The following is a 10,840-nucleotide window of genomic DNA, read 5'->3' as shown; positions in this document are numbered from 1 at the left end:
CTCCACAACACACTTGTCTTCCAGAGCCAGTTTTGGGCACCCCTGTCTTAAACTCTTAAGTACTTGGAAACAACACTGGTGTGATGTCACAACTTCATTGCATTTTGGGACATACAGTAGGTGATGGAGTGAACATTTGAAGCTGACTCGCTCTCTCTGTCAAAATCGAGGGATCAAGGGTATGTGTTACAGTAGCTTACCTCTCATTCATTTGATGAAGTGGAACACACTTTAAACTGGTGATGGGGATCCCCCAAGAGAACGAGGAAAGGGAAGTTCATTTATGTATTTGTGTAAAGGTAGAGTGGAACAAACCCTAGATAGATCTTTGTGAAATCTATGTGGCAAGCTTAAACGTGCCATACCAGGACTCAATGTCAACATAAAGTAATTAATCTCCATGAACCTAGAGGTCTCTGTTTTCCCCTGTACATTATTTCTTCATCATGTGTCTTTGTTAGCCTAATCCAGATCACCTGTGCCTTGTTTCCACTATGGTATTTAAGTTGTGTTTGTTCCTCTGTCTCTGACTTGATTTTTGAGTCTGAACACTGTGATCCTGCCTTGGGTTAGCAAGACCGCTTGATCTTTGCCTTGTAAGATGTTTTTGCATTCCTTTTGTTATTTTCTGCTGTCTTGTTTTGAGGTGAATTGTTTTCTGCTGCCTGAAATGCTGGTAATTCCTCTGAGAAGGGATTCTGTTGGATGTCCTTGCGTAGCTTTTATATTATGAAGCGGTTCAGTGGTAAAACTGTCCAGCCGCTACACCAGAGACCCAAGTTCAAGCCTTGGTTTTAAGACCCAATAAAACCAGAAATCTATCAAAAAGTATTCTCATTTGTAAAGAAATAGCTCATCCAAAAAATAAGTCTTCGCATAGATTACTTGCTTTTGATGTATGACTTTATTTAAATGAACAGTCAACATAGTTTTCAATTTTATTTGGGCTCTTCCATGATTAATAATGATTTGAGTTTCCAAAAGTACATCAAAACCAACTAAACCATGAGGCTAATGTATGTCCTAAGAAGTGGATCTACTGTATGTGTTTTTGTAACTCAAATATTTCTAATTATTTAATAACTGTGTGTGTGTGTGTGTGTGTGTGTGTGTGTGTGTGTGTGTGTGTGTGTGTGTGTGTGTGTGAATGAGTGTGGGTGGATGGATGTTTCCCAGTGATGGGTTGTGGCTGGAAAGAAATCCACCGCGTAAAAACGTGCTTGATAAGTTAGCGGTTCATTCCGCTGTAGCGACCCCAGATTAATAGGGACTAAGCCGAAAAGGAAATGAATGAATATGAGTATTACAGTACAGTTGGTCTATGGTAATTGATTCCCATAAGATTGCAGTCATGTGTCGGTGCAATAGCCTAGTGTTTAGCTTGCTGACATATGGTGCAGTACCGTTTTACCGTCCTGTGTTCGAATCCCAGCTCAAGGACATTTCCCATCTCTCTCCCACTTCGCTTTCTGTCTATAATACCATTCTATTGACTTAATAAAGGTCAAAAATACATTTTTAAAAAAAGATTACAGTCTTGTTAATTTTTATTGTTATTTTTATGAGCAATATCACACGAGTAGCAGTGAGATATGGCTGTATATCGGCACTGCGGTCTCGTGCCTTAGTGCCCCCACCAATGCACGTGACAGTTACACGTGCATCTTTTAAACTTTAGAGCTTTAGTGTCTGCTTTTTGCTGGTTGTATGTGGGCGGAGTAATACACAAAGGGTAAAGAGGCTGTGGGAGTTCTGACATTGCAGAATATCGCACGGCTATCAGCCAATCACATTTGAGAACCAGACAGAACTGTTGTAAATATATATATATATATATATATATATATATATATATATATATATATATATATATATATATATATATATATATATATATATATATATATATATATATATATATGTATTTATTTATTTTTTTTTTGCAAAAACACATTGATTCCTTTTTTTTAAGACTTGTGTTAACCCTGTGATGCATGTTATTTTTATGATGGATTTATGTGCCAAGGCCCACTAACCAAACACCATTATTCAGCATGGAAGAACCTGAATCAAATGTAAAACTATGCAGAGTATGTTTGTCTGACAGAAAAAAATACCATATACATTGAGGATGCCTCCAGGGTGAGGGAAGTATACATTTTCATTTTTGGGTGAACTATTCCTTCAATGCCACCGTTAAGCCAGCCATCTGCTCCTAGCTACAGTAAAATTGTAACTTTTTTTTTTTTCTTGGCTCCCTGACTGAGCTTTATTTCTCCCTAGGTTTTCTGTCACCTGATAGAGTTTGGCTTCATTACCACTGATGCTTTCTATCTTGCTCAGCTTGGGTCTGAAAGTCTTGCTTTTCAGAAATGCTAGTGGTCAAATCATGTCACTAAGGTAGGCATTCCTAAATTGTGCTTTTGTTATAACAGAAAATATATAAAGCTAAAAATGCCACAGAAAGTGCTGAAGGAAGTGCAAAATTTGAGCAATACCACAAATTAAGGAACACAGAGCTCATTTACATGATGACCAATGCAATCTACCAAAAGCAGCTCATGCTGGTTATCAGGTGTGGATAATCTATTGACAACACGGGCATAAAATGGGTTGAGATGTTTTAAGCAGCAACAAAAATGCAGTGCAAACTTTCATACACAAAGTTGCTTTAGATATTCTCCTATAAAATTGCATCATCTTGTATGATTCAGAATTTAATTGAATTTAGCTATTCTTGTAGATTGTAGGGAAAGTTCTACAAATGCATTTGCAGAAAGGTCAGCAGCAAAAATGACTTAAAAATCCCAACAGGGTAATTGCAATAGCAGTTTAATTTTTTTATTATTAAATATAGCTCACAGATTAATACATTTGAAATTATTATTTAATGTTTTTTATTGTTCAAGACTTAAACTAAAGCCAAAGTTTTATTTTATTGTATTTATTTTTATTTTTTAATTATGCTTCCAATAAGTTACTAGATTCGAATGCTTGGAGTCCATGTTACAAAAACTGAAGCTGAAGTATTTATTTTATTTTATTTTATTTTATTTTATTTTATTTTATTTTATTTTATTTTATATTTTATTTTATTTTTATTATAATTCTAATAAGCTACTAGACTACATTGTTTGTTTAGAGTTTCTGTAACAAAACAATAATGTATTATCAATTTATGTTTACCACAGACCTTATTTAACTGAAAAAAATGACAAATAACTAAAACTTAAAGATATGATTTTTAAACTAATAAAATTAAAGTTAAATACATAAATAAAATGTTGCAATACTTTTGTTACATAAATCTAGTGCTTATTGATGTTACTGGAAAAATATTGGTAGTCATGTTTTTTCCAATAGACATTGTTTTTAAAATATAATTTAGAGCTTTTGCTATTTTTAGCACCACTTAAACACAGTCTTATTTTCAGCTATTAATGTCAGCTTGTGGTTGTGATGCCGAAGTGTTTCGACTAATCATCTCAGTTTTATGAAGAGGGTATCAGTCAGATGTTTGTTTTGTGGAGTTGTTAGTGCCATTGTATGTAGCATTAAATTCCAAGATGGTCTTTTAACATTTAATCATGCTAATAACAAGAGCATACTTTGACCGTCAGCCTTCGGGAGATGCTTCCCATAAACCTTCACATTCAGCAAGTTCTCCAGTCAGCAAGCTTGTAATTGAATGGCCTCTCATTTCTGTCACAGTAACCTCTAAAAACATGTCCTCAGCATTAAAACCATTCCCTGAAAGGAAACAAGAAGGTTTCTGCGGTTGGTAAACCCATCAGCAATATTATAAATTGCATAACTTACAAATACAAGGGAGGAAAATGTGTGTATTTTCTTGTTTTATTTAGTGCAGACTAGACTATATTAAAAGTCATTTACAATTCAGTTTCTAATGACACTATCATGTCTTTTTCAAGAAAACAGCTGCTTTAGAACTTCAAATGTTCAACAACCCTAACAGTATTATATGTCTTAACATTAAAAATGAAAAGAAAAAAAAAAAATACTCGGGTGAGGTTCAAACTCTGGTCAGCGGCATCGTAACACAATGTGCTGACCACAGGAACACAACGATACTGTTACGCTGGTGTGTTTGGAATAAAAAATTAATATTGCACTGTTATCTACAAGACTCTTAACCATAGTAGTACTTTCTATTGATGGCTTGATCTTTTTCTCCCCTTTTTAGATTTCTGATCAAGTTATTGATTTTAGTCAGATTTATTAAAGTAGTGAATAATCTGATTGTCATTGAGCAGGTATAATATTCATTAATTTTAATTATTCAGATTCTTAAATTCACTAAGGTGCCGCTGTTTGGGGTTAAATGATAGTTACGTCATCATTAACCAGCAGGCTGAATTCTGCTCATGGTGCTGCAAGAAAATAAATAGAAAGGAGCTGCGGCAAAATAATGAATAAAAAAAGTGAGGCTATAGTCAAATAAATAAATAAATTAAAAAAGTGCGACTGCTGAGAGTGCAAGCAGCTAAGGAGACCGCCCCTTGTGGCCAAAAAATGGACCGGCCCTCCGGTAATTCTACTGGTCCGTCCGATTAGCCAATCCGGGCCTGCTGAATGCTGATTTGAGGCTTATTTAAATCATGTTCTAGACAATAGCAGTGGCACGCAATAGAAGGAATCTTTTCATATTAAAAGGAGTGTTTGTTTTAACCAACACCTGAAATATATATTTTAGAAACGGCATCTATTTCAACAGAACAACAGAAAATTGACAATGATCACCTCAGGTGACCTCATGCACACCTCATGTGCTTTATTCAGTGTTGAATGCTAATAATGTGAGTTAGAATGCCATTTCATATGACATTTATTGCCATAGTACCGAAAGCAGCAGCAGATCAAATAAAATCAAATAAACCATTTGAAATGGAACTTTAGAACTGTGACTCAGTGCAAGTCAACGCATATTAGTGATTCAACATGTACATTTGATAATGTTAAAGAGGTTTAATATGTATTAATGAGATTGTAAACCTTACCATTTTGTTAGAGTGCAGTAAGTGCACTATTCTGTGCTTCTGAATGGATGTGTTTGAATTTTTGTCATGTTTCGTCAGGTGCAAACAACCAAATTGCTTATTAACACAAATGTCCTCAAGTAGCGTGTTGTTAGGCCACAACAGAAGTTACAATGTAACCTGCTCACCTAATGTTTACGTTTATAATATTTATATTATTTGCTAATTAGAAACTACCTTAAGTGGAACTTGAATCTGCATGTCATTTCGAAGGCTGTCACAATCCACAGGAGGTAGCATTTTGGTCAAGGACGCATAATTTGAGAGCCTTTATGACTGAATGAATGAAATACGTTGTTTTCCACCAAGACAACTCTGGGTGCTGGAATTATTATCATAATATAATTATATAATATAATTGGCTAAACTAACTTTGGGCTGGTTAAAGTGACAAAAACAAAGACCATTCCAGCACGTATATCTTGTTTTTCAGATAAACAAGAATGTTCACTTAGCATGTTTCTTAAATGTCTGCAAACATACTATAATATTTTTATCCTTTTCGAAGAGTAAAAAACTTACAAACAGCACCTTTAAGCTAAACTGACGATGAAGCCTCAAGTAAATAATATTTTAATCTTAGATGATGCTAATTTAAATCAAACATTGCAACCGTGCCATTTAATGAAGGTAAATTATTAAATGTATAATATAATATAATATAATATAATATAATATAATATAATATAATATAATATAATATAATATCACTTTAAATGCATAATTTGCAGTGTTTCATAGGATAAAACATTGATTGGCCTGTGGTTTCATGAGTTACATATTAAATTAGCATTGAATTAACATTTGTTAGCTTATGATTTGTCTCAGATTTAACTGGTTTAAGCCTGGCTTTTCAGAGTAACATGTTTTTAATACCTCTGCACTATTAAAAGAAGTTTCAAACGGAGGTTTTTGAAACCCTAGTTGAAATTTTCATTTAGTTTTTAAAATAAAATTTTGTCTTAGTTCAACAAAAGTTTTGATAATCTATAACCTTTCTCGAATATATTAAAACACACTTTACATTACAGAATTACAAGTGCGTTTTATGATAAGGGTTCTTCTGGAATGTTAAGAAAGAACCTTAAGTTTTTAGAGTATGTAGAAAAAATGAATCTAAACTAATGGGCATTCACTTTTGTGCTCCAGTGCACATTGAAATAACACATAAATTACACATGTGTCCGGTAAATCAGACTGAATCTAATTTCATCAGAAGCACAAGGGAAATAGGAACTGCTAACTACAGACTCTAAACCAGGGCTTACTAATGATGTTAAATTAATAGGAAAATCTTTATTCTTTACTTGTCAGTATTCACCGTAATAAATGTCATATGATTAAACAAAAATGATTAAATTCCTTATCCCTGTTATATTAACTTTGAGTTTAAGCCCTTCAGCTGTGCTCGACTCATTTTAATGATCACCTCGAGCAATTATCTAAAAACTTGTGCCATCTCTACCAGTCAATTAGGCTGCTGCTGCGAAAACATCCCTGCGCTTCCCTGAACTCAAATTATAAGTGGATATTTGTTATAGACTTGAAGCCATGTATGTTCAGTACAATTTCCACCATGTTCACACTCTTCAAAATACATAATTGGCCCAGTGCGGCAGCTGCTGAAACCTTATTTTGGTCCCACAACAGTGACTTTCAAGCAAATTCCCTTCTGTGTAAAGTAGCTATGTGACAATAATTAAAACAGTCTCAAATTTACTGTAGCTTTCAACCCCAAAAATCTCTGCGTGTTGTATTTTAATGGATCTGTTTATGTCAGAGTTTATTTGAATCATCATTTCAGGATTATTTGTTGATGCTGAAAAGCAGTTTGACTATCCACACTGTATTTCTTAATCTTTTGATATATTTTTGAAAAACTTTTGAAATGTTTAACTGTAACATTTTCACATTCCCCAAAACAATATGCAGAGACCAATATTATAATTACGACAGTTTGTAGATTTGTAACTTTTGAAATGTTGTTAACCAATAGCATATTAACAATTATATTAGACTCTAATACATTCTATTAAGTACAGAACAGAATTTATGGACCAATAGAATATTGTATATATTATATAATAAAATTTTAAGCCATGAACTAATCTGTGTATAACTAAATGTTAATATTCATTAACAGACAACACTGTCCTTGTTTTATATTCAGAAGAGTTCATATTTAGTTAAATAACCCTGATTCAATCACAAAAATCATAATCAAAATATTTGTTATTCTGACCAAAACGATTTATAGAATGTGTTGATGACATTTATAAAATAAAACAAATGTTTTAAGCTCAAACCCACATCTAACATATCCAGTAATTGCAATAAAATGATCATGTCTGCTAGAAAGACCATGGAGATCCATATTACATTGTTACTAGTATTAAATTACATTTATTTGACAAGAGTATTATTAAACAATTTTTTTATTTAACAAAACTTAGGATTCCTTTGGCAGAGGCCCCACCAGTATGGAACAAAACCAATGCCAAAAGTCTTGAATTAAAAAGCTTGTTGAATAGCACAAACTGAAAAAAATAATACACCGTATTAACAAGTTCTTGCATTTTAATGACTTGAATTCCAGGGTTTGTATTTTTAGGTCCTGAAATTTGACATATCTGTTTATTTAAGCTGTGAATATTTCAACGAAAAATATTTCAAACACGTTTTCATACTTAAAAATTCAATAATTCATATTAAATTTTCAGATTTCACTTACAAAATATTCAATACCCTTTAAAAATACAATGTATAATATTCAAAAGGTCATTTTCAGTTCATTTTATTTCAGTTCAAATATTTGCTTCCATGAATTCAGTGGATCAAATTCTACTGTTAAAATTCAACATTACATCCGGGAACTGCAGGAAAAGCAATAGATTTTTCAGATAACAAATGACAATAGACATTTCAGATAAGTTCTATCCAAACACACATTGGTGATGCATACATCTCCAAAACCCAGCAGGTGGACAAATCTAAACTTGTTTTATTCAAACAAATATAAATATGCACATAATAAATAATTCTGCTAATAATTATACAACATTATAAATGCAAATTGTCATGAAAAAACAAACAGACATGGAGGTAATGGTTTTTATATTCATGTGGAAACATTTTAATCCTTTTTTTTTTTCATATGTAAAGATGTTTGTGTATTGCTGTATATCCTGTGTGTATTAAGCAATGTGTACGCATTTTGGACCTGTCTATTTCAGTTTTTCAAAATAGCAATGTGGCAACAATGCACCTTAACACACTCCCTTTTTAAACCAGCACTCCCATGAGTTCACAAAGTGGTGCAAACGGATTTGCTATTGAAACAATGTGGCACAAAACGTGAAAATTAGGGTGGCGCTGGTCTGAAAATAGCAACAAATCACCCCAAACATGTCTTGTGCCTTATTGTGCCGGGTGTATGATGGAGCACCAGGTCTTTAGTCGAACTAGTGCTAAAGTTACATTTTCATGAATTGATGCAAACACAATTATATCAACAACAACAACAAAAAATATTTGTTTATCAGATGGAGTAAATGGAGGTATAAAAAGAGTTCTTATCTGTCAGCATAAGCTTTTGATATTTTACAATAAATTTAACCTGTGTTTAATGCTTAAAAGGTTGCGTTACAAAAAGGCATCAGAAGAGCCACGTTTCGAGTGAATGTGTATGAGAAATAAAGGGATATAATGACTGTGGAGAACAAAGTTGAATGAGAGCTTTTGTTATACTGTAGATGGCTGGGCATTATCATTCAAAGGCAATATTTTGTCTTCTAGATTTATTGAAAAGGCAGCCTCTCATCCCCGCATAGGGAGCATACATCCACAAACTCTGATACGGCTTGAAATAATCATCGCCAAAGAGAGTGGGACTGAAGAAAATGAATTTTCTTTTTACAATAAAACAGAATTTGAAGAGCCACACTCGAGTGAGGCATTTTAATACAGTATGGCTCATTAAACTCTGCTGACTTGGCCTGGGTGGCAGATGAACATTAGCTTCACAACTCATAATGTGGAACTGCAGTCTTGAGGCAATTTGGGTGCTCTGCAGACCCCATGAAGCTTTGAAACTAGTTTTTATTCTAGGCAGAACTGTCAATCAGGATGCGAGCTGAAAAGAGTGAACCTTCTGACTGTAATTTACGTGCCACACTTCACTACGCCAGATGAAAATCCCATTTATGATTAATCCGTACAGTGGAGACAGATACTGCGTGTTCTGTCTGAGGATCTCTGAATGGAACCGTAAATATCACCGTCGTGTGTCAGCTCTTTTGTCTGTCATATTTATGTAGATGAAAAAGGTAGAAGTGAGGGTTTGGGGAAAGGAAAAAGCTTTTGAATATGATTTGTTTACCCTTTTTTACTGCAGAGCATTCCACTAGTTGTGGTTGTGCACTTGCTTTTTAAATAAATTCCAATGTATTGATTACATAGCATGATCATCAACCTGATTATTTAAAATACTTGAATGTTTGATTCTCTTTCTTTTCTGCCTTTTTATTCTGAAGAAAGAATGAAAAACATGATTTTCATTGTAATTCACATAGTAAAATATCATGGATGTGTACGAGTGGAGCTTTGCTGTGTGCTCTGGAATGATAAAAGAAGGGATGACAGTAAATGTTTACTCTGAGTTTTCTTTGAAAATCGTGCAAAGGTCTGTGTAAACAGCCAGCATACTCGACCGCCTCAGTAACGAACTCGGCTAACATCTAAACAAGCCAAATTTTCTTAAAGAGACAGCAACAGCACCACCTGAATGATCATGTAGGCCTATAAATAAATGTTGTTGCCACTCTGCATGGTCCTTATTCTAAATCTCATTTAGGGTCTTAAACAATTAGTTATGCAAAGGTCAGAATTTACGTTTTTAATGATTAAATTTACATTAAATTATACATTAAATTATAAACATTTTTGAGAAAAAAATACACTTGAAAACATTAAATAAAAAAACTATGTTAATATTTAATTCAATAAATTCATATATTTTATATTTGTAAATTATGTGTTTTAGTATTCATTTTTAGTATTAATACATTATATTAGTGTTATATATTGTCTTGATCTTGTCATGAGCTGAGGGTACAGTTTTGGTCCTGGGATAACACAATATATAATTATACCTTTTAAATGTCTCAAATTGGTCCTTTAGGGTAAAATTTTGTACCCAAAATGGGCTATAAATGTACAAAAATGTAAATCTAAATCTGAACGTTTGTACCTTTTATAGCCCATTTGGGAACAAAATTATATATTTTGTTACCTTTAGGAGCAAAATTGTACCCTCACTGTACATTTTTTACAGTGCAGGCTCCTTTGTATAGGCTCAGGAATATTACTTTTATGATGATGAATAGGTTATTTTTATTGGCTTTGAGGTAATAACTGAACATATGCAGACTAAAAAAAAAGCTAATTTTGGAAAGAGCTTTCAGATGACATTTTTGGATTTGAATTCTTGAAATGTACCCTCTCAGCTTTCTTAATGTACTTGTGCATCTGATGATTTCTTTTTATTTTTATATTATTTGGTTGCATTACAAAAACACAACAGCAGAAACATAAATGGGCAGATGTAATGCCAAAATTACTGCCTTGCTATGAGGGGAATTCACCATCTGTAGACACATTTAGAATGTGTTTTCATTTTAGATTACCTCTGTAAATGCCGTTTAAAAAGCCCTCACTGTAAAAACATCCCTAAATTAACAGTTTTATGTATTTTGTGAATATTATTTATTATTTTGAATAGCATC

At 33.1% G+C, this 10,840-nt stretch overlaps 1 long non-coding RNA gene across 1 annotated transcript; it reads left to right on the top strand.

Moving 5' to 3' along the window:
* Positions 1–528: 528 nt before the first annotated feature.
* LOC141379807 (uncharacterized) lies at positions 529–9,712 on the top strand. The gene is made up of 3 exons (XR_012396634.1): positions 529–596; positions 2,284–2,400; positions 8,853–9,712. It is a non-coding gene; the product is annotated as an uncharacterized lncRNA (long non-coding RNA).
* Positions 9,713–10,840: the final 1,128 nt, after the last annotated feature.

This window comes from Danio rerio, chromosome 21 (assembly GCF_049306965.1).
Source record: "Danio rerio strain Tuebingen ecotype United States chromosome 21, GRCz12tu, whole genome shotgun sequence".
Taxonomy (NCBI): domain Eukaryota; kingdom Metazoa; phylum Chordata; class Actinopteri; order Cypriniformes; family Danionidae; genus Danio; species Danio rerio.
The sequence above is the reverse complement of the archived record's forward strand: the minus strand, read 5'-3'. Positions and strand labels throughout refer to the sequence as shown.